The sequence below is a fragment of the Cololabis saira genome, chromosome 4, assembly GCF_033807715.1.
Source record: "Cololabis saira isolate AMF1-May2022 chromosome 4, fColSai1.1, whole genome shotgun sequence".
In the NCBI taxonomy this organism is placed as follows: Eukaryota; Metazoa; Chordata; class Actinopteri; order Beloniformes; family Belonidae; genus Cololabis; species Cololabis saira.
The window spans coordinates 3,545,733-3,570,887 of NC_084590.1; the positions used below are offsets into that span (position 1 = coordinate 3,545,733).

At 46.2% G+C, this 25,155-nt stretch overlaps 1 protein-coding gene across 1 annotated transcript in view; it reads left to right on the plus strand.

Moving 5' to 3' along the window:
- Positions 1-19,625, plus strand: part of dhrs13a.3 (dehydrogenase/reductase (SDR family) member 13a, duplicate 3) — an 84,774-nt gene extending 65,149 nt beyond the window's left edge. The window contains exon 6 of the transcript XR_009782478.1: positions 19,612-19,625. The gene's annotated coding sequence lies outside the window, so the exon portion shown is untranslated. The remainder of the gene's footprint in view (positions 1-19,611) is intronic.
- Positions 19,626-25,155: the final 5,530 nt, after the last annotated feature.

Consider the following 25,155-nt stretch of genomic DNA (forward strand, 5'->3'; position numbering starts at 1 on the left):
AGGAGAAGGTAGGTATCTCAAACTGAGCTGGCCAAGACGCTGAATGAAGGAAGGAAGTGCTCTCTGGAGAAGACAGAATGATGGTTCAACTGGATGCAGTTGAACTGGAACGAACATCTTCTGATGACTCAGCACAACTGCTATCAAAGCTCTCTCTTTTCGCATTCAAACAATCCTCAAATGTTAGTGTAACCACTGGTTCAGTAAGAGCCACCTTGATGGTGTCTTTGTCCTTTATTTCTTTAGTTTCAAGGAGAGTAAAAAACTGACAATCAAAATCTTGGTCCTGGAACTGTAAATTGGATTGCGTATTTCCTCTTGCAGTATGACTCGAAGTCTGGTGGACATGTTGATGTTTCTGTGGTGGGGGGGCAGATATAAAAAAGAAATTAACGTTGAAATTAGGCATGCAAACAATAAAATTACGTCTTATAACAAAGAGATGAATAAAAACTTCTATCTTAAAGATCAGTGACCAGTAGGGCTGAACAATAAATTGAAATTTGATTGAGATTGCAAAATTACCTACTGCAATTTGAAACATCTGAAACAGTAACTAATGACAGTCATGAGGAATCATGAACAATTGAAAACATGTCAATATATATGAATTTAACTACCTAATCTGGCAAGGGAATGTGACGCTTCAAGGTGACAAATCGCCTTTGCTCAACAGTGTATGCTGCAAGAGGGTAGGAGTCTGTTAATTCCTGTTGCTCGAGGAGTGTCACTTGTCTTGTGGATTCCAATTCAAAAGCTCTAAGGTGCTCACTGTACCAGGAATGTAGACACTTGGCAGCAAATACAGGCTGGCCACGCACAATTGGCGCTTTTGCATTAGTATCACCTTAGCTCGGTTCTACCCGTTTTGCGCTTTTGCACTAGGGCTGAGACGTGTAGAGCCGCTCCAAGTCGATACTTTTTTCTGTAACCATTTCAGTGAGGTTCTGAAAGCGGGCTGAGCAGGGACTATTTCTGATGTCACCACCTCCTCGCCACCGATTGGTCGGGGGACGGGCCGTCAGACGTTTGAATCAGGAAGCGGGAGTCAGAGCGAGGGGACCCGCGGCTCGCGGCGATTTTATTATAAAGCGCAAAACGTCTGTTTGGTGATCCAACTCTGAGGTGCAGATGTTCATAAACCTGGTGGCTGTCGAGAAAAAATTAAAAAAGCGATGTAGACGGGCTGTTTTTTTCTCAGCCGCTCGCGGCTCCAGCTGATTTCTGATCAGCGCCGACATGAACAAAGCGGTTGCGCAATCGAGTACGTCACAGCAGCTTCACCCAAACCTGCCCGCTTCTCCCCTGGCAGTGCGAAAACACACGTGTGGAACCGTGCCGTGCCGCGCCGAGCAGAGCCGGGCTGATCCGATACTAGTGCAAAAGTGCCAAATGAGGATCAGACTTGGTTCAACGAATTCTGGAAGTCCTCCAGTGGATCCATAGGGCAAGATCATTCCCACTGAGTAACAGGTGCCATGGCAGGTCACCGTATTGGCCACTTGAATACATGTCTCTCCAGGAAACTTTCTTTGCACTGCTTCTTGTATGATTTCCTTTAGGACATCCACAGGCACTGTTGACAGATTTGAGACAATGAGGGCAGGTTTGATAATGTATTTGCCATGCAGATGGTAAGCTAGCATGAACTGATGCTTAACAGCAAGAGAGAGAAACTGTTGCGAAAACATCTGGTATGTTGAACGACTCGCTTAAAAAAGCTATGTTTCGCTTCGAAGCGCATCGTCCACAAAGCTACAAGTGGCCAAAAGCCTTGATTAGTTGTGGATAATGCTCCAGGAAATTGTGCTTTGGGAGAACTTTAGCCTCTGGGAACACCCCTAGGTATCTATGCCTGTGGTCTGATATGTTGGTGTCAAGGTATCTAATTGTGTCATCTGTGTGAAATGGAGAAACCACAAGTTCAACAATGTCTTTAAAATCCATTAGAACATGGCATGCTGGTTCACTCTCTGGGATTTTGAAACCAATGATAAGAGGAAGCAGAGGCAACAGGTTCCAATTTTCATGAGCGTTTCAACCTACGCTCTTTCGGGTGGAAAAGTTCAGCGGGACAGGCTGTGGGCTGTCAGCTTTGTCAGTCCACTTGTAGGGGAACTGTCTGAGTATTTCTAAGTATTTCTTCTTAATCAGAACATTAAGGCACAAAGCTAACTCCAGAGGTACTATTCCCTCAAACAGGTCATGGAGCAAGTCTGGTGGATAGCCTGACAAAACATGGAAATATGTTAATTTACTAGTTAGGGCACACTGCCTTTTCACACCAAAGCAGTGAGTGGGAGTGGGACTTTCTGAAGCTGCTTGTACATGAAGAGAATGTTCCCATTTGTTCTTGCTCTGAAGGATCCAGTTCTTACCTCTTTTTCCTGAAAATCTGAGAGCTTTCCCAAACAAAACCTACAAACATGAGATCCAGAAAAGCTTTCCAAAAAGCCAGCAATGGAATGGGCACCTAAATTGTACACTAACTATTGTGCCCTTGATTTTCTTTCCAAACACAGGAATAAAGAGCCCTTCCTCTTCCAACTGGACAAGGTCTTTTAACAGTGGCTCAAGCACTGCCTCATAACCAAACTTCTTTACATCCACAGCCTTGCAAAGGACATCTACAGTCAGTCCGGAAAGTATTCAGAACGCTTCACTTTTCCCACATTCTTTTATGTTACAGTCCCTTTTTCTCAGAATTCTACACAAAACACCCCATAATGACAACATGAAAGAAGTTTTGTTATGATTTTTGTAAATTTATAAAAAATAAAAAACTATAAATATCACCTGTGCATAAGTATTCAGAACGTTTGCCATGAAGCTCAAAATTGAGCTCTGGTTCATTCTGTTTCCACTGATCTCTCTCAAGTTGTTTCTACAGCTGAGTCCACCTGTGGTGAATTCAGTTGATTGGACTTGATTTGGAAAGACACACACCTGTCTATATAAGCTCTCACAGTTGGCAGTGCATGTTGCAACACAAACCAAACATGAAGTCAAAAGAATTGTCTTCAGACCTCCGAAACAGGATTGTTTCGAGGCACAAATCTGGGGAAGGGTACAGAAACATTTCTGCTGCTTTGAAGGTCCCAGTGAGCACTGTGGCCTGCATCATCCTTAAATGGAAGAAGTTTGGAACCACCAGGAATCTCCCTAGAGCTGGCCACCCGCCTAAGCTGAGCAATCGAGGGAGAAGGGCCTTAGTCAGAGAGGTGACCAAGGACCCGACGGTCACTCTGTCAGAACTCCAGCGTTCCTCTGTGGAGAGAGGAGAAACTTCAAGAAGGACAACCATCTCTGCAGCAATCCACCAATCAGGCTTGTATGGTAGAGTGGCCAGGCACAAGCCCCTCCTTACTAAAAAGCACATGGCAGCCCGACTGGAGTTGGCCAAAAGGCACCTGGAGGACTCTCAGACCATGAGGAAAAAAATCCTCTGGTCTGATGAGACAAAGATTGAACTATTTGGCATGAATTCCACGCGTCGTGTTTGGAGGAGACCAAAGCACACAGCCAAAATATGAAAGGAGTGGCTTCAGAACAACCATGTCAATGTCCTTGAGTTTCCCAGCCAGAGCCCAGACCTGAATCCCATCCAACATCTCTGGAGAGATCTGAAAATGACTGTACACCGACGCTCCCCATCCAACCTGATGGAGCTTGAGAGGGTCTGTAAGGAAGAATGGGCAAAACTGCCCAAGAATAGGTGTGCCAAACTTGTAGCAACCTATTCAAAAAGACTTGAGGCTGTAATTGCTGCCAGAGGAGCTTCTACAAAGTATTAAGCAAACGTTATACTTATGCTCATATGATTTCTTGTTGTTTTTATTTTTAATAAATTTACAAAAGTCGCATCAAAACTTCTTTCATGTTGTCATTATGGGGTGTTTTGTGTAGAATTCTGAGAAAAAAAAAGAATTTATTCCTATTATCAATAGGGCTGTAATGTAAAAGAATGTGGGAAAAGTGAAGCGTTCTGAATACTTTCCGGACTGACTGTAAATAAATTGACTTCAGTGAAGAGCGAAACTGTGGTGGAATATTTGCCAATACCCAATACACTGCAGTAATCTTGTGGTTTTTTTCGGGATGTTCCTAGGGGATTGCAAACCTCAAAATCATCAATGTAAAGAAGGTGAGAAAAAGTTATGTTTTCAGTGGCTAAAAGTGCATTTTCTTTAAAATGCGTTTCATCATGAAATTAATCTTATCTACTCTCGTGACTAATGTCTGAAGAGCTGAAAGCTTTCTCCTGTATGTCTTTCAGGCTTAATATCTGTGACAATGACTGAAGAATGGGAACATACTGTAAGGTTCGACCTTCCTTCTTGTCCAGAATGTATTCAACAGGCTCAACCACGTTAAATGTCTTCTTAAAAAACTCTTGTCTTTTGTAAGATGTGGCTAGAGGAACATCAACTCTTAAAGCTGTGCTAATGGGGTTTGACTCACTCAACTGTTTGACTAAATCGGAGACAACTAAGTCATCAAGCACACAGTCATGTTTCCTTAAACATATGTTTACACTCTTTCTTATGTCAGGACCTGACACAAAAGAGGATATAAACTGGAGTTCAGCTAGTACTTCAGTAATGCACTGATCAGGAGGCTTATGGCTTTGATGTGCAGTTTAACCAGGGATGTGGGAAGGGGGTCCAAGGAACAGGTGGAGGGCTTTGTTCGGCCGATGGTGTCCTCAACCTCTTACTGCATGGTGGGACAAAAGCAGCAGAGAGGCTGGGAAAGCCCAGGCTGTGGACTGGCTGTTGGGGCAGAAGAAGTAAGGGGGGCGGAGAGGGAGGAACGAATATTGTCGACTTTTGTTCTGAAGAACGCAAGGAATTCGTCACACTGTTCTGTTGTGGCTGCTCTGTTTGAGGGGGTTTGTGGTTTTAGGAATTGGTCTATGGTTGAGAAGAGCTGTTTTGAGTTGCCAGGGCTTTTATTGATGATGTTGGAGTAGAAGTTAGTCCGTGTCTTTCTGAGGGCCTCGGTATATACCTTTTGATGGTCCCTGTAGGCCAATTTGATGACCGTTAGTCCAGATGCAATGTGACGCCGCTCGAGGACACGGCCCTCATTTTTCGTAGCTCGCTGGTGAACCATGGAGCTGAGCGGGAAAAGGTGAGAGTTCTGGTTTGAAGTGGGGCATGTGTGTCAAGGAGACTGCTCAGTGATGAGTTGTAAAATGCCACCGACTCAGTGGCTGATGAATGGGTGGTAGAGGAGAGATGGTTGACATCTGTCAGTCAGGGTGTCTGGGATTATGTTTTTTAAGCTTCTGAAATTAATTTGACGTTTGGGTTTAGTGTGGGAGGAGGGAAATGGCAGGATGAAGGAAATGGGTTTGTGGTCGGACATGCCCATTTCATAGGCGACCAGATTGCTGACCGGAGCAGTGTCAGCGATGACCAAATCCAGTGTGTGGCCCTTCCTGTGTGTGGGGACATGGACATGTTGTGAGAGGCTGAGGGAGTCGATGAGTTGCAGGAATTCGGATGCAAAGGGGCAGGAGGGATTGTCAACGTGAATGTTGGCATCTCCAAGGATTATTATGTTCGAGGATGAGGTGCAGAGTGATGTGAGAAGGTCGTGGATTTCAGAGATGAAAACAGAATTTGGTTTCAGTTTGGGTGGCCGGTAGATAAGTAGTATTGTCATTTGGAAAGGTAGTTTACAATGAACAGCAAGACATTCAAATGAGGATGGTGGGGTGAGGGGGAGGGGTGACTAATTTTTATGAAAAATGGCAAGGCCACCACCCCGACCAGTACTGTGGGCTTTCTGTGTATAGCAGTAACCTGGTGGGCAGGCTGCATTCAGACTTGAAAAAACCCCAGGCTGATGCCAGGTTTCAGTGAGACACATAACATCCAAGCCCTTATCCAGAATATGTTCATTGATGAGTGGAGCTTTAAGAGTGAGGGATTGAGCATTAAAATGCTCTATTTTGACTGTTGGTAGAGTGGTAAATCTCAGAATAGGAATGAGTACACAGAAATCCACTCCATGTTCTCCTCCATGTTTTCCACAAGCTACAAGCTCTAAAGGCGAGAGTGTTCTGATGACGTGGAACAGATGCGACGGGGCGAGCTGAGCGGATGGATAGAATGTTGTGGCCGGGCTGGGAGTAAACAGAGTTATGACGGGAGCTTCTGTGGATGTAACGTGGTCTGCAAAGAAGTCCTAGATGTTTTATGACTGAAACACACGTTGGAATTGTGTGGTTGTTCAGCTCTAGAAGGCGTGAGATGGAGTAATACAGCAGCATCGTTGCGGGGAGTTGGAAGCCCTGGATGTTGTTAGCCGATAGCCAAGCTAGCCAGGGAGCGCTGGGGGCTAACTGAGGAGGTTTGTTGCGGTCCGAGGCAAATGTGGCCCGGCCGCTTTAGCCTCACAGTCACAGTAGCCTACAATGCCAGCTCGTCCCTCCGCTTTAGGGCAGGACCCAGATAAATGCTTATTCCCCGGGGGCCCGAGGGCTGGCAGCTGCGGATTGCTGCAGAGGTTTGTTGTGGTCTCCTTGCTCAGGGGCAGAACCCGACAAGACCTCTTTAGCCTCACAATGATACTGAAGAGCAGAGAGCTGGGCCGTGGTGGAGGATTTGGAGGTAATCCGATGCTCCAGGGAGTGGAAAAACTGGAGCCAGCAAGATGTCAGAGGGAGGCAAGCCGTCCGGGTTGTAGTAACAGCAATATGGCTTGCTGTTGGCCAAAAAGTTGCCGAAAAGACAAAAAAAAAAAAACTAAGACCAAAGGACTGACTTTAAAACTAACTTTAATACTGATTTTAAAAGTAGAAGTTTTTAAGTAAAAGCTGCGTAGCTCTGACGAAGAAGCGGCAAACAATCAGTGCCAGCGTCCTCTCCAGTCGTGCGTCAAGGCATCAATACTTACTTACTTACTTACTTACTTACTTACTTACTTACTTAGGAGGTATTATTTTAGCAGATGTTTGTCTGATGAAGCTATTGCTAAATTTAGGGAGGCCATTGCTCATCTTACGACAGTGGAAAATAGTGAAGTAGTTGGGGCCAGTGACCTGGGTTCTGCCTCTGCAGATGTTGATTTCCTTGCTAGTAACACTGCTGATTTGTTGCATTCAGCTTTAGATTAAGTTTCTCCTTTGAAAAGGAGGGTTTCTAACCTTAGGTATAATTGGTATAATTCAGATATCCGCATGTTGAAACAAAACGTGCATAAAATAGAAAGGAAGTGGTACTCTTGTAAGTCTGTAGACTTCTATCGTGAATAGAATGATATTCTAATAGTACCGTATTTTCGCGACCATAAGGCGCACATACATTTTTTTTTTCTAAAATGTGCCGCTTGCACTATGAAACGGTGCGCCGTTTCTATTACCTGTATTACGGTAATGTGAGGCGGAGCCACCATGAGAACGGTAAAGGGAGAAGGGGGCGTGTGAAGCACCCGTGAGTTGCGGCTGAGTCCGACTGAAAGCGGTAGCGCTGGCGGAAGAAATGAAAATTGAACATTTTCATGGAGGTCCGTCTTCATGAAACGGTGCCAGCGCAGCAGCAGCGCCGGGGAGCGGACCGGGTCCAGCGCGGGGGAGCGGACCGGGTCCAGCGCGGGGGAGCGGACCGGGTCCAGCGCGGGGGAGTGGACGGGGAGCGGACTGGGTCCAGCGCGGGGGAGCCGACCGGGTCCAGCACGGGGGAGCGGACGGGGAGCGGACCGGGTCCAGCACGGGGGAGCGGACGGGGAGCGGACCGGGTCCAGCGCGGGGGAGCGGACGGGGAGCGGACGGGGAGCGGACCGGGTCCAGCGCGGGGGAGCGGACGGGGAGCGGACGGGGAGCGGACCGGGTCCAGCGCGGGGGAGCGGACGGGGAGCGGACCGGGTCCAGCGCGGGGGAGCGGACGGGGAGCGGACCGGGTCCAGCGCGGTCGGGATCCGCAGAACGGGGTATGAGAAGTCGTCATTTACTGTTGTGCTTGCCTGTCACGCTGATGGACAGAAACTGCCGCCGATGGTGATTTTTAAAAGAAAAACGTTGCCTAAAGAGACTTTTCCAGCCGGAGTCATTATAAAGGCAAATGAAAAGGGCAAATGGATGGATGAAGAGATGATCGAGTGGCTGAGGCAGGCCTATGTGCGGCGACCCGGTGGTTTTTTTTTATTCTTTAATGCGGAAACAGAAGATGAAGACTTTGAAGGGTTTGATTGATGTGAAAAGCGAAATAAAATATCAAACTAAGTTTTGCTCCTGCTCTATTTTTAAATAAGCACACTGCTTGTGTGTGTGTTCTGCAGCGCGTGTGTGTTTTGCGGCGCGCATGTGTGCAGCTCCGTCTGTGTAGACTGCGCCTTTTGGGTCGGTGCGCCGTATGTGTGTTTTAAATCCAGAAATTACACACAAAACTGAGGGTGCGCCTTTTCACACGGTGCGCCGAATGGTCAGGAAAATACGGTATATAAAAAAGCCATTCGCAAATCCAGAACAGCTTATTATTCATCGTTGATAGAGGATAACAAAAGTAACCCACGTTTTCTGTTCACTACTGTAGTCAGGCTGACAGGTTTAGCCGTGCATTCCTGCAGTTCTCAGTAGTGAAGACTTTATGAGCTTCTTTAACAGTAAAATCATGAGAATTAGAGAAGAAATCAACCAGCCGTTTGTGGGCGTTTCTTCAGTTTTAGTGACTTCCCTAGGCTCTGACTTGACTCTAGACTGTTTCGATCCTATAGACCTCCCTGAGCTGACCTCACTCGTCAATAGAGCTACGTCAACCACATGTATGTTACACCCCATCCTGACTCGACTATAGTGGCTGATAATGACCCCAATTGATCAATCAACCGGCAGGCTAAGCATGGGAGATACTAAAACTGTCCAACGCGCACATTAATATAATAATCACTGTCCAAACAATAAGCTCAAGTTTAAAAGGGGTTTACTATTTCAGTGCATCAATTATCACAATACAGTTCAATACTTGTAATAAATATGTGCAAAATAGCTTAAAGAATGAGCAATCAATGAGTGTCAGTTGATATCAAGATACAAAATGCGTAGTGCGGTCAACAAAGTATGCTCTCTCCCAGCTCACCCCACCTCCATAAGCCAGCCAGCCTGCAGGTGCGAGCGGAAGAGAAGCCTTATTTGTAGACGCCCAAAGACCACCCACAGAGACACTCCTACAACAAGGAGCCACTGAGGTGCCTTCATCCATTAAACCCATTACCCAATCCAGTGCTAAATACTAATGGATTCGGCTCCTACATTCCGGCCCCTAATTAAGCCTGGGCATTAATTACACATAGATAACTATGTAGGAGCTCGATTAACCTTAGCAAAGTTACAATCATTCAAAAAAATCAATACAAATTAATAATAATCAATGGAGTCTTCATTCTTCATCCTCTCCTCTCCTCTCCTCTCTCCATCTGCGAAAAATGAAAATAAAGAGATAGAGGGTTTAAAGAGCTCGAGAGCTCCAAGCAAAAAGGGATCATAGAGCATGAGCTCTCCAAGCGAGACTTCAAGGCCCCTCTGCTTCCTGAAGAAGGCACACTTTAGTAATAGGCCTATCGAAGCAGCTGGTCTTTGTTTGAATACGAATCTGTCGTACCAGCCCCTTCTTGTCTGGGACTGCCTGCACAACTCTTCCTGTCAACCACGTGTTACGTGGAGCAGTTTCATCCACCACGATGACCAAATCACCAGGAACAAAGTTACGCTTGATGTTCTGCCACTTCTGGCGCTCCTGAAGCTGTGGGAGGTACTCCCTCACCCATCGCTTCCAAAACAAGTCAGACATGTATTGGATCTGTCTCCAACGACGACGAACATAGATGTCTTTCTTGTCAAACACCCCTGGTGGTAAGGAAGGCTTAGACTTGAGAAGCAGAAGATGGTTCGGCGTCAGTGCTTCTAAGTCACCAGGATCAGTAGAGGCTTTAGTTATTGGTCGACTGTTCACAATAGCCTCAGCCTCACGCCATGATGGGACCCGTAGGGAGGGTTGAAAACCCACTTGACTCCCTTCTGCAGGAGTGTGTCAGTGATCCGAGTCTGGTTCCACTTTCCAATGGCCTCTCTTAACTCACGTTCAGCTCCGACAAAATTTGTGCCGTTGTCTGAACGCAACTCCAGCACCTGGCCACGCCTTGCCACAAAGCGCCTAAGAGCGTTGATAAAGGAGTCCGTGTCAAGAGATGCTGCTACCTCAAGATGCACAGCTCTTACCACCAGGCAAGTGAAGATGACCCCGTACCTTTTGACTGCGGATCTTCCTCGCCTGACCTCAAAAGGCCCAAAGCAATCGACTCCAGCTCGAGTGAACGGAGGCTCGTCAGGTGAAACCCTGTCAAGAGGGAGATCTGCCATCCGTTGATGTCCTGGTACTGCATGCAGTCTACGACAGATAACACACTTAGACAGAGTCTTCCTAATAGCAACGCTGGCGCCTGGGATCCAATATCTCTGACGAAGTACCGACAGCATGTGGTTACGTCCACCATGCCCTGTCACCTGATGAATATGACGCAGAAGGAGGTCGGAAACGTGAAAGTCCCTGGCCAATATAGCTGGATGTTTTGCCTCCTCTGGCATGGCTGCTCTCCCAAGCCTGCCACCAACCCTTAGAATACCACCCTCAAGAATAGGATTGAGCCGGTACAAATGACTGGTTTTCTTCACGCCTTCTCCTTTCCGCAAGCCAGCCATTTCTTCAGGAAACCTCTTCTCTTGACAAAAGCCAATGATGGCAGTTTCTGCATTGTCAAGCTCTTCAACCGAAAGGAGACCCTTCGCAGCTTGAGCTCTGACAATCTGCATCTCCTCTTGCAGCTTCTCTTCCTCCAGACCAGACAAGACAAGAAGCCTCCGCTTCTGAGCCAGCTCCAACAACAGCCTCTTAATCCTGAGCAACCAACCAACCATCTTTCTCAGGCGGAACCAAGACGAGAAGTGACTAATGAACTGCATGACCACATCTGCCTGCTCATTGGCCTGAATCACGTTCACAGACACCGTTTTAACTTCAGGATCTTCTGGGGACACCCTCCCAGAAAGATCAGGCTGCACCGGCCACTCTGTTTCAGGCTCAACAAGGAACTTGGGTCCTGACACCCAAACATCACATTTCAAGAAGGATTCCACTCTGGTACCCCTGGAAGCCAGGTCTGCTGGATTACTTGATGTGTCAACGTATGTCCACTGAGAAGGACTGGATAGCGTAAGTATCTCAGAGACACGATTTGACACAAATGTCTTGAACCGTGATGTTTCATTCCGGATGTATCTCAGTACAGAGGTACTATCCGTCCAGAACACTGACTCCAGCAGTGGCATTTGCAACTCCCTTCTCCAGAGCTTATCCATCCTGCTTGCTACCACTGCAGCGGTTAACTCCATGCGAGGGATCGTGATGGACTTCAACGGAGCAACACGCGCTTTGCCCATCACAAAAGCACAGTGAGTATGTTTGTGAACGTTCTTCTGCACCAAGTAAGTGACTGTGCCGTACCCATCCTCACTGGCATCTGCAAAGTGATACAATTGGGCGGAAGTGACTTCTCCAAACCCAGGAGGTTTCAAGCACCTGCTGACCCTAAACTGGTCAACGAGATGAAGCTCCTCTAGCCAGACTGTCCACTCCTGCACAGCACCTACTGGCAAAGCCTCATCCCAGCCCAGCTGGAATCTGCAGAGACTTTGAAGAAGCTTCTTGGCACTCAGCACCACAGGTGCAAGGAACCCCAAGGGATCATAGATGGAACTAACGGTGGATAAGATCCCTCTCCTTGTCAGAGGTTTTTCCTTGAGTGCGATCTTGAACTTGAAGGCATCTGACTGGACACACCACTGAACGCCCAGAGCCCTTTCCACAGGCAAATCCTCGTTGTCCAAGTCAAGATCCTTGACATCCACCGCTCGTTCCTCTTGGGGTATGGCAGAGAGCACAGCGCGTCTGTTGCTAATCCACTTGGTTAGCTGGAAGCCTCCCTTAGCACACAGAGCATGAAGCTGTTGATATAATGATACTGCTTCCTCTTCAGTACCAACTGATGCCAGACAATCATCTACATAAAAATTATGCAGAACTACATCCACAACATGTGGACTGAACCAGGCACGGTTATCGCCTGCACATTTCCTTAAAGCGAAGTTTGCAACGCTTGGGGAAGATGTTGCTCCAAATAAATGTGCCAGCATCCTATGCTCCACCAAATCCTGACTGTGGTCACCATTGGGCCACCAAAGAAACCTCAGGAGGTCAGCGTCTGATTTTGGTACTCTGACCTGATGAAACATGGCAGTGATATCAGCCATAAGGACAACAGGTTCCTTTCTGAACCTGCTCATGACCCCAACCAGTGAGCTCGTCAGATCTGGGCCTTGCAAGAGATGGGCATTCAAGGATGTGCCTTGGAAAGTAGCCGCACAATCAAACACGACCCTCAACCTTTTCTTTTGTGGGTGGTACACACCATGGTGCGGTATGTACCACACCTTGCCATCAGACCGACCCAGATCCTCAGTGGGCACCTGCTCAGCATAACCACTGGAGATGAGCTTGCTCATAAAGTTGGTGTAGTCTGCATGAAAGGAACGGTCCCTACTGAATCTCCTCTTGAGAGCCAGGGTGCGCTGTTCAGCAAGCTTCCTGTTGCTCGGCATCCTAACGTTACCATGTCTCAAGGGCAAGCCAATATGGTAATGACCATCTATCAGCTGCACAGAACTGTTGACAGACTCCATGAAGCTAAGATCTTCCCTCGACAGCCCGAGCTGCTCATCCTGAATGCATTCAGGAAAGTCTGCCTTCGTCTGCTGCTCCCACAGCTGGTCAAGTCTTGCAACTGAAATCCGATTGACTGTTACATCATGACTCATGCAAGCGGTGTTGTTAGTGCAGTCACCTCGAAGAGGACCATTCACCGTCCAACCCAACATGGTTCGAATGGCATAAGGACCACAACCCACACTCCTGACCACCTCCCATGGCTCTAGAGCCCTTGGAACATTGGTTCCAATAAGAAGATCTACCCCTGAGTCGATCGCTGTTATTTTGATGTGTTCAAGGTGCAGCCAATTCCGCAGATCTTCCTGCCTAGGGATGTTGCCTTGGTGGACAGGCATGAAATTCTGCGTGAACAGTTCAGGTAGCTCACAGAAACAATCTGTGTCCAGCCCAGCTACCTCCAAATCCCTCACGATGTGACTGCTCACGACCTTCTCCTGACCCATTGTCCTTAGGAGAATGTCAGACCTTCTTCCTGAGAGGTTCAGTCGGTTCATAAGCCCTTCTGTGCAAAATGAAGCCGAGCTCCCAGGATCAAGGAAAGCATATGTGACCACCGTAGCATGACCCTTTTTGGACTTCACCCGAACGGGAAGTATGGCAAGAGTGCAGTCACTCTCTCCGGCCCCAGTAAGACCACTGGACTGCACCTTGACCAAAGCACTTCCATCTGCTGTTCCCGTTTGCCCTTTGGCAGACCCTTCCCTGTCTTTGGAGTAAATGTGCAACATAGTAGGGTGTTTCAAGTTGCACACCCTGCACACCAGGCGCTTGTGGCAATCTTTGCTTCTGTGCCCAATGCACATACAGCCAAAACACACCCCTTTCTCTTTTAAGAAGGACATCTTATCACTGTGTGACCTCTTTGCCAATAGAGAGCACATGTCCAGGGTATGTCTAGCTCCACAAAGCAAGCAAACTCCAACAGGTGGACTCTTCTCCTTCCTTAGGGTGTCATTACTACTGTTGACTGAAGCAACAGTGGTGGCAAAGCTACTTCCCTTGGGCTTAGAAAAGGACTGAGGTTTAGTGGGCCTCGCTTCCTTTCTCGATACTGCAGGGGAAGAATCCTGTAAGTCCCCAAAGAGTGGATCGCTGGCGATCTTCATCTGCCTTTCAATAAACGTAACTATGTCACGAAAGGTGGCTCTACGGTGGTTCTTCTCCTGCAAACTGCAGGCAGCATCTCTCCACTTGTCCCTGAGCTTATATGGCAGCTTCTTAATGACAGCCTGCATATTAGCGGGGACATCCAGCTCGTGTGTGGACTCAAACTCTTCAAGAGTGTTGCAGCAGGATCGCAACAAGAAGCTGTAAGACTGAAGAGCAGCGACGTCCTCCGACTTAATCGCTGGCCACAAGAAGACCTTGTCCATATACGCAGACGTGATTTTCAGTGGGTCGCCAAAGTGCTGTTGCAGTAAGGACTTGGCTTTAGCATAGCCACTTTCTGCGGACATGTGCTGACAGCTTCGAACCATGTCTCTGGGCTGCCCGTTAGTATACTGCTCAAGATAATAGAGACAATCTTTGGCGCTGCGAGTCTTCTCTTCGATGCTGTGTTCGAAAGCTCTGATGAAGGTTTGATACTCCAAGGGATCACCATGAAAGACCTGAATGTCGCGCCTAGGAAGAAAGAATAATGACTGTTGTTCAGCCAGCAAAGAGGTGATCTGGTTTTGCCTCTCCAAGACAGAAATTAGCTGACCATGATCAGAACCTCCCTGCTCTACAGGAGCATGCTGGTCTGACTGTGCTGACTGCAGCTGCTGCGACTGAGGATGATCTTCATAGTCTACACTTTGTAGCACCTCAAGTCTGGGCCTCTGGTGCAGATGGTCTAAAGCGGATTGAGACAGCAGCCCCACATTCTTCTTAGACTGAGGGTCAAGAAAAGATGGAGGTGGCTGCTTAGGCCGAGCATCCACAAGATGTGAACGTGACTGTGGTAAACCTGTTGAGGCAGGCTGAGATGACTGCCTCACTGACACAGGGAAAAAGGTCTCAGCATCAGCATCCAGCGCACGAGGAACCTTTTGTGTCCTCTTATCAAGGTAGGAATTCATCCCATCTGCCCCGCTAGATACAGACACTCGCGAGGTGCTCGAGACTTTTAAGTAGCTTGTTTTAGCTGCTGATGCTGCTATCTCCATATCCAGGTCCAACTTCTCTTTCTTCTTCTTAAGCTGCACTTCTTCTTCTTCAAGAGCATGTTTCTCCTTTAGCAGATGCTGACGAGCTAGTAATGCTGCCATTTCTGCTTCTGCAATAACACGTGCAGATGCAGTAGATGAGGTAATGGACCTACACCTACTTCCTGCAGTGCTCCTTTTCTTTGATGACTCAACTGCAACATTAGAAATACTGTCATCGGGGTTAACGTCGTCAAAAGCAACAGAGGTTCCCACCTCAGGAATCTGTTCTGAAACACAAACATCAATATCATTATTCACAGCAAGTATTTCAACCAGAGGTATGTGTGACTGACATGAGGCAGAGATAACATCCTCATGTAACTGCAGTGCACCTTGCATTTGGCTATTTATTTCTGAGAGCCATGTGTTTGCATTTTCAATGAAAGCAACTTTGTTTTTGTGCACTTTTGCAAACCAAGCATTTTGTCTTTCACGTTCCTCTGTATGGAGCAATGAAATGACAGAATCATGAAGTTCTCTTGCTTCATCATACAGTGCAGACACAGTGTGAAGATGGAGTGCAACAGACTGAGCATTATCAACATTATTCATAAGCCCATTAAGTTCTTTTAAAAGTGCTTCAATCTTGTTAACCTTAGACTTTCTTTCTTTTTGAAGATATTCAATTTTGTTTGCCAATGCTTTGGCAGTGAGCATCGATTGTCTTTTCTGCTCATTTGTATCAACATTAGAAGCAGGCCTTGAACTTGAACTCATTTTGCAATAAAATGTTTAAAGTCAAATTCAAAATCCAAACAAAGCCAAATGAGGAGAAAATTCTGGAGACCAACAAAAAACATTCACACCCAAGTCAAAAAAACAGCATACAGAGCCAGAGTAAGTGTGCGTGTGTGTGCGTGTGTGTGCGTGTGTGTGTGTGTGCGTGTCTCAAAGCTATTGTTCCCACCTAAACTGCCTATAGCTGGGAGGGAATTCATGAAAATCGTGCACTTGGTGACAAGTTTTTGATATTTGGCATGGTGTTAGGTATGGACATAAGGTTTTCAAAAACCACCGCAAACAAATTGGGACGGCGCCCCTAGTGGCCGGTTTGCAGAAAATCCAAAATGGCTCCCGCCGAAAAGACCAAAGGTCATATCTCAGCTTCTCTTAGTCCTAAATTGTTGTATATTGTCACTTTCTTTACTTTTTTGGTGCTAGGAATTCAATTCTGAGATAAATTTCCTATTTCAAGGTCATGTTGAAGGTCAAATTTGATTTTCAAGGTCATTTTTTGCACAAAAAACTCTCTCTCTCAATATCTCTAGAATTAAGTCACATAGAAAGATTATAGAGGGCTCTAGACCCATATTTTCAACCTCAAGGAATGCAATTTTCTGTTTATTGGACAGGTCACTATCACTGTAGTATTAATAATCTAAGTGGGTGAGCATTATGGCCATCTTTCAGGCTTAAGATGAACTCAACTTCAGAACAAAGCCACAGTGAAAATAGGATTTTATTAAAATAACACATACAAAAAACATCAGCTGTGCATATTTAAACTCACTTAACACCTACAATGCCTGCCTCTATCGCCTCGCTTATTGGGCCCAGAGTATGAAATCATAGCTACTTCACTCATCATCATTAGTGCAGCCTCCCTCACACTTGCAAAATGTGGTACATCGGAGTCCAGCTCGGTAGCATTTACAGTTTCCCTTACAAGACGCCACACAGCCACAGTTGAGGAGAAGGGCACATCCCTTGCTGACATCTTCCAGATCTGTCCAATATGGCACCCACACTTTGGTTCTGGCATTCCATTCCCAACCCCAATCACTTGGGTCTGGAATCTTGGGAGTTTTGAAGAGGGATTGCTTCCAGACAAAAGCTGCAGTGTGCAGGGCACGCTTGCCATGCTGGAATAAGGCGTGCTGGGTCGGGGGGATTGAATCCAGGGACTTGAGGCTATGGGTGAACAGATGCTTCCTGGCTTCATTGACTGACTCTACACTGCAGTCCTTGCTATACATTAGAAGAGTCCACCTTTCGAGATGTCGCATAGGCACTGATTCTGAAGTGTGAGGCTGGTTGGGTCTTGGGTGATTTCAATGAGGGTGTTGGTGACTTCAGGAAAAGCTGTCCATGCATTCCATGCAGTTTTCTTGCCAATTCCAAACATTGCTGATACAACGTCACACCCGGTGAATGCGTGGAAGAAGGGCAGTGCTTGGCATTTTTGAGGTCCCAGCATTTCTGACACGTGGTGGATTGGAATATCTGTATATGCTTTTCCTGACCCAAAGCCAATCCACAGCTCTGAGAGGCCTAGCTCCTTGAATAGGTTGATGGCCAGCACCACTACATCACTATCTACTGTCTTTAGGTAAGCCTTGGTGTGACCCTGCTCAGCAGCATGACGCAAATGCAGCATCATTCGTGTGTCAGCTTCTTCTTGTTGACATGGTGACAAGGTTTCTAGGTCAGTCGGTTTGTTGCTCAGGACAAGGTCAGCCTTTGTTGTGAGAAGGTGGTACTCTGAGCCAGCTGTGATCTCTTGAAGTTCCTGACTAAGGTACTGAAACAGCTGGTCTTTATTTTGACTGTCCTTGAGGAACTTCTGCCATTGAGCTCCCTTTGGTAGAGGTATCTTAGCGGACACTCGTGTTCGAGACCCTGCAGTCCCACCCCGCTAGACACGAGTCTGGGATTTGAGTGTACTCTCCAAACACTCTGGCACGCTGGGTCTTGATGATATGTATTACAGCTGCCATATTGGAGAGGCGCCAGGACCAGGCATTCCTGGTAGGCATCCAAGAATATCTGACTTGGTTCCTGACCGGAGTTTGCCTTTGTGGCAGGTTGGAGTGGCTGCAACCACTCAGCAATCACACAGGTGTGTCCCATCAGCCTCTCCAACCTGCCAGCCTTGATAAAGAGGACTGAGAGACTCAGGAGGAGGCTGCCTCTGAAGCTGCTGTGAAGGTGCTTCTGCACGTGTGGTTGGTGTTTTGTGTTCGAATAAAGGTTCTGCACGAAACTCCGTGTCCTTTCCGTCCTTCGGTCGGGCCCCCGTGGCACGCACCTTGCCACACTGGCGCCCAACGTGGGGCTTCGAAGGACGGACGAGGGGGGGGCATGGAGCGGGCCCTGGACGCGCTCGCCCGGGCCATGGCGGGCATGGCGGCCGCCTTCCGGGACCAGGGCGAGCGGCAGCTGGCCGCGATAGAAGCCCTGGTGGCCGCGGGGCGACCCATCCCTGCACCCCGTCTGAGGGCCGCCGCAGCAACGCGGGAGGAGCTGGCGGCGCCGCAGCTGAGAGGCCGGGAGGCAGAAGCTGCGGGCCGCCAAGTGACGGCTCCCGAGGCGGCGGGACCCGCGGAGCGGCCCATCCCTGCACCCCGTCTGAGGTTTGCCGCGGCAGCGCTGGTGGCGCCGCAGCTGGGAGGCCGTGAGGCAGAAGCTGCGGGCCGCCAGGCGACGGCTCCGGGGGCGGAGGCGGAGATGGAGGCGGAGGCGACGTTGGCTGGGAAGGCGGCTGCGGAGGCGCAGCCGCAAGCGACGGCGGAGACGGGGCCGGACCAGCAGCCCGCGCAGGGCTGCGTCGCGGAGGGGAAGGAGGCGGTCGTGCGCGCGCCGTGTGGCCCGAGGCCACCATGGGCCCGGCCCCGAGCGCATTTTCCACGGCGGGAGAGCCGACGCCGGGGACGACCCCCACGACGGGACCGCAGGTCAGGCCGACGCCGAGGACGACCCCCCGACCAGGAAGGCCCGGGGGGTTCTGGGCTTCCTCTCCCGCTCCGAGGGGGCGGGGGGGGGAGTATGCTCGGCCGGACAGACCCCGGCTCGAGGTTGGCGTTGGGGGTGTGTGGCAGGTTGGAGTGGCTGCAACCACTCAGCAATCACACAGGTGTGTCCCATCAGCCTCTCCAACCTGCCAGCCTTGATAAAGAGGACTGAGAGACTCAGGAGGAGGCTGCCTCTGAAGCTGCTGTGAAGGTGCTTCTGCACGTGTGGTTGGTGTTTTGTGTTCGAATAAAGGTTCTGCACGAAACTCCGTGTCCTCTCCGTCCTTCGGTCGGGCCCCCGTGGCACGCACCTTGCCACAGCCTTGATCCGACAAGGATGGAGGCTCACGCTGATTCTCGTGCTCAAAGAATTAATCGATGTCTAGATCAGGATGGGCTTGTAGGGACACGAAGAACTTGGTGATTAGAGCTGTATTTGCTTTGACAGAGCGCAGCTTGCTAGCACCCTTCTTCAGATCCACAGGTGGCTGGTTGGTGAATGTGAACAGGGCGGCTTTTGGAATTACATCAGATAAGGGTTTGGTTGCTTTTTCTATTCTGTCCCTTACAAACTCTGTGAACATGGTTTTACCAATGTTTGGTGTTTCCCTGAGGCAGTTCGAGATCTCATGGTCCATGACCTCACCAGTATCCAAGGTGATGAGCTCTGTACCCATTTCTTTGAAGGGATTTTGTTGTATAAGCCTTAGAATGAAGGCAACACATGCTGCATGTATCTATATTAGTTATAACTGGGGGAAGATTTTTTTTTTTTATCATGCACGAATGCGAGAAAAAAGTCAAAATTTCGAGAAAAAAGCTGAAATGTCAAGATTAATGTTGAAGTGCCATCTTGAGAAAAAAGTCAATGTCAAGAAAAAAGTCGAAATATTGAGGAAAAAGTCAAAATGTCGAGAAAAAAGTCAAAATATCGAGATTAATGTTGAAGTACAATCTCGAGAAAAAAGTTGAAATGTTGAGAAAAAAGTCGAAATGTCGAGATTAAAACGGAAAGGAAAAAGGAAGAAAAAAAGGAAAGAAGAAAAAAAGGAAAAAAAGAAGAAAAAAAGGAAAGAAGAAAAAAGGAAAAAAAAAGGTCAAACATTTTAGAAAAATCTCCAGGGACCCACTAGGGCTGCACTAAAGAGCCGCATGCAGCTCTAGAGTTGCGGGTTGCCGACCCTTGAGCTAGTAGATTAGTTTAAAAATATACCTTGCTTTAATCGGCAAACATGAAGCTCTGAAGACGGCTTTTAAGCAAAATATCTGAAATGCAGGTGAAAATATGGGTTTAGTGCACCTAAATGATCTTTCTATAAACACTCTACACCAAATAGTTCAATAGACTAGAGTTTTCAGAACAAATTAAGGCTAGTCTATTAGCTAGCTAGCTCAGTAATCAAGATCGGTTTAAAATGTACCTTGTCTTAATCCGCAAACATGAAACTCTGATGAAGGTTGTTTAGCAGAATCATGTGAAGTTCTAAATAATAATCTTTATTATTAATAATCTTATTAGTAATCTCATGCATTTTGTATCGCTAGCTAGCTAGCTAGCTCAATAATCAACATGGTGACTGCAAACTCCAATCAGGAATGTGGGAAAGTCAATGTATATATGCTACACATCTGGACAATCACAGTACACTTACTTCACACGTGGTTCTTCTTGTCCCAAGAAGCTCTGACATAGGAGTTGAAAAAGTTCTGGGGTGCCCCGGTGACTCAGCAGTTATGGTGAACGGTTCCTGTGCCTTATGTTAAAGATTTGGCCAGTTTTTTGCTAATGATTTTGCAACAACAAAACTAGTGATTGTAATATATGTCCAATAAACACATTAAATTCCATGGGAGTGAATGGGGCTAGAGTCCTTTAATTTTTCTATGTGACTTTGTTTCAGATACATGGACAGTTTTTTTTTTTTTTTTTCCCCAAAGCTTGAACGATGGCCATAATGCTCACCCAATTAGGTTATTGATACTACAGTGATAGTGACCTGTCCAATAAACAGAAAATTGCATTCCTTGGGGTTGAAAATATGGGTCTAGAGCCCTCTATAATCTTTCTATGAGACTTAATTCTAGAGATATCGAGTTTTTTGTGCAAAAAATGACCTTGAAAATCAAATTTGACCTTCAATATGACCTTGAAATAGGAAATGTATCTCAGAATTGAATGCCTAGCACCAAAAAGTAGAGAAAGTGACAATATACAACAATCTAGGACTAAGAGAAGCTGAGATATGACCTTTGGTCTTTTCGGCGGGAGCCATTTTGAATTTTCTGCAAACCGGCCACTAGGGGCGCCGTCCCAATTTGTTTGCGGTGGTTTTTGAAAACCTTATGTCCATACCTAACACCATGCCAAATATCAAAAACTTGTCACCAAGTGCACAATCTTTATGATTTCTCACATATTCCCTCCCAGCTACTAACCAAAATCTAGACTATCAATGCAACCCTATGTCTTCAACATGAAACGATGGGTATTTATGTGCCTAAATATCTCACTTGTGAGACGGCACTCCCAGGCCGACCCAACCAGAGCCTTTTAAATGCGGGCCGAACCCGTACATGCACAGAAAATAACAAACCAATAGCCTATAACCGCATAATCAATGTGCGTATTTGTGTGAATGGCTTGCGTGCCACAGCTGTGTTTCGGCTATGTGTGCTTTGCCACGCAGACAGGTTATGAATGAATCAAAAGAGAGGATCAATGAATGCGACAGTGAATGAATGAATCAAAAGGAGATGACGTGTGAATGACAGTGAATGAATGAATGAAACCTTAATGCCGCTGACGCGCGCGCCTGCGCGCGTTCGTTTCTTGGTTTGAAGCGCTGCAAACAAACAGGAATAGGACGCCAACTCGAACTTTCCGTGGATCAACGCTTCAAGTACACTTTTGTTGACTATATAGTGGCTGATAATGACCCCAATTGATCAATCAACCGGCAGGCTAAGCATGGGAGATACTAAAACTGTCTGACGCGCACATTAATATAATAATCACTGTCCAAACAATAAGCTCAAGTTTAAAAGGGGTTTACTATTTCAGTGCATCAATTATCACAATACAGTTCAATACTTGTAATAAATATGTGCAAAATAGCTTAAAGAATGAGCAATCAATGAGTGTCAGTTGATATCAAGATACAAAATGCGTAGTGCGGTCAACAAAGTATGCTCTCTCCCAGCTCACCCCACCTCCATAAGCCAGCCAGCCTGCAGGTGCGAGCGGAAGAGAAGCCTTATTTGTAGACGCCCAAAGACCACCCACAGAGACACTCCTACAACAAGGAGCCACTGAGGTGCCTTCATCCATTAAACCCATTACCCAATCCAGTGCTAAATACTAATGGATTTGGCTCCTACATCGACTATTCAATAATGTTTTTTCTCTTATTGGTGCGACAATACTGGACCAGATCAACCTATCCCTAAAATTAGGATATGTACCACAGGTTTTCAAAATTGCAGTAATTAAACCTTTACTTAAAAAACCTTCTCTTGACCCAGACATCTTAGCTAATTATAGACCAATTTCCAATCTTCAACTTGTATCAAATATTCTGGAAAAGGTAGTTTCAAACCAGTTATGTGACTATTTGTATAGAAATGATCTGTTTGAAGTTTTTCAATCAGGGTTCACAATGCATCATAGCACAGAGACCGCACTGGTTCGAGTCACGAATGACCTTCTTATGGCCTCAGATAAGGGATTAGTGTCCATACTGGTTCTACTGGACCTCAGTGCTGGTTTTGACACTGTAGATCATGGCATCTTACTACACAGGTTAGAGCATGTTGTTGGGATTAAAGGGACAGCTCTATGTTGGTTTAAATCATATCTATCTGACAGGTTCCAGTTTGTTCATGTACATGAGGTTTCTTCAGAACAGTCAAGGGTCTGTTATGGTGTTCCGCAGGGTTCAGTTCTAGGGCAATCTTGTTCAGTTTATACATGCAGCCATTGGGAAGTATAATCCAGAATCACAGCATACACTTTCATTGCTATGCTGATGATACGCAGCTCTACTTGTCTATGAAGCCGGATGAGACAGAACCGTTGGTTAAACTTCAGGCATGTCTTAGGGACATCAAGGACTGGATGTCTGGAAATTTCTTGCTTCTAAATTCAGATAAAACAGAGGTTATCATTCTTGGTCCAGAGCATCTTAGGAAGGGATTAGATGGTGTTGCGATGACTTCCAGTGCAACTGTGAGAAACCTTGGTGTAGTTTTCGATCAGGATTTGTTGTTTAAACCACATGTTAATCAGGTTTGTAAAATAGCATTTTTCCATCTCTGTAATATTGCAAAGATTAGGAAAATCCTCTCGCAGAGTGATGCAGAAAAACTAGTTCATGCGTTTGTATCTTCTAGACTAGATTACTGTAATGTGTTATTAATAGAATGTCCAAGTAATTTGCTGAATAGGCTCCAGCTGATTCAATATGCAGCAGCGTGAGTGCTGACAGGAATCAGCAGGAGAGATCACGTCTCTCAAGTGTTAGCGTCGCTCCATTGGCTACCCGTAAAATTTAGAATCCAATTTAAAATATTATTACTTGCGTATAAAGCCCAAAACAGCTTAGCTCCATATTATTTGCAAAACCCGATAGTGCCTTATGTTCCTGGCAGAGCTCTCCCTTCTCAGAGTGCAGGTTTACTCGTAGTTCCTAGAGTATCCAAATGTAGATTTGGGGGCGGGCGTTCTGCTATCAGGCACCATTACTATGGAACCAACTTCCAATCTGGGTTAAGGAGGCTGACACCACCTCCACCTTTAAAACTAAACTTAAAACCTTTCTGTTTAGTAAAGCCTATAGTTAGTGTTTAGTAAACCTCTAGCTGGTGTTGGTAAATCTCTAGTTAGTGTAAACTCTAGTGTGTTAGAGTCAGTAGTCATAGCTGCAGCAATAGAACAAGACTATAATAGTTAGTCTCAAACATAGCTTTGTGGTAAATATGCTGCTATAGGCCTATGCTGCAGGGGGGCACTAACATGATCCACTGGGCGGTGACTCTCACCCTTCTCCTCTCCTCTTTCCTTCCTCTCTTCTCCTTTTCCATTTTTAGTTATTATAAGTATCTCATAGCCATCATTTTTGTCCATCGTTCCTGTAGTTTTCTTGTACTGGCCCCCTTTTTTCTCTTCTGTGCATGTTTGCAGGCCGGAGCTTCAGGAGCTGCGTGCTGGCCTGTGGATCCCCCCCCCCTGTCTGAGTTGCCAGAGTATTTTCGTCGTCCCATCCAGATATCTGCAGCCTGGTCCTAAAAGTATTCCCAAGTCAAGTTAAGTTGCTAAGTTTTGTTTTTTCTGAATTGTTTTCTTCTGTCTAAATGTGTTATTTTGTTCATAGATTTTCTGTTTAGCTCTTTGTTTTCGTTAGATTTGATAATTTTCACAGCCTTGCTTTCCTCCCTTTTTCGAGCGTTTTTTGTTGATCTTGCTTAGTGTGTCTTCGGACCATTTAGAGTTTCACAGCCGCTTTGTTTGTCACTACTGTCTCAGAGAGAGCTATTTGAAGAAATAAAGCCTGCCTTAACCGCTGCCACTTTGCATCTGAGTCCTTCTTATCATGACATTCATTAATCTATATATATCAATTTTGCATGTAGAATTTTATTTTTTGAGTTACAAAAGAGTGAGAAATTGTGAACAGTTCAGACTGGTATTATATTTGGAGTTGAGTCAACTTATCATCATAACCATATCAGAAATGACACCATCCACTATGTCAAACCATTCAAAAGTTATGGCAGAAAATAGGAACTATGAAATATCGACCAATCAGAAGAAGGGGCGGAGCCAATTTACAACAATGAAGGTTAAGGACTCTAAACCAAATCCAATGACACCATCCACGAGTCTTTATGTCAAACCATTCAAAAGTTATGGCAGAAAATAGGAACTATCAAATATCGACCAATCAGAAGAAGGGGCGGGGCTAATTTGCACCAATTATGGTCGCAGGCTAGCACCACTACTCTAAAACCATTACAGTCTTTGTATAAACGAACACTCAAAATCCTTGATAAAAAATCAGTACATTTTCATAATTGTCCAATACTAAAAAAATATAACTTGTTGAGTTGGGAAAATATGATTAAATATGTAGATGTTTGTCTTATGCACAAGATTAAATAAGGCCTGACTTTTTCTCCACTCAGACACTTGTCAAAATTAGAACAACTGCTCATCGGTTCACAAGAGGTGCAGCAAGAGGGGATTGTATTATTCCACTCAGAAAAAGTGCTCTCAGTCAGTCTGCATTCTCTGTTAAAGCTGCACTAGAATGGAACTCCATCCCTGCAACTATCAGAGAACTGGACACATACAGTTAGAGCTCATTTAAAGAAATGGTTGATTAATACTCAGCTCTGTCAGCACTACAAATTAATTGCACCTTTCTGTACTTCTGTACTTTTCTATACTTT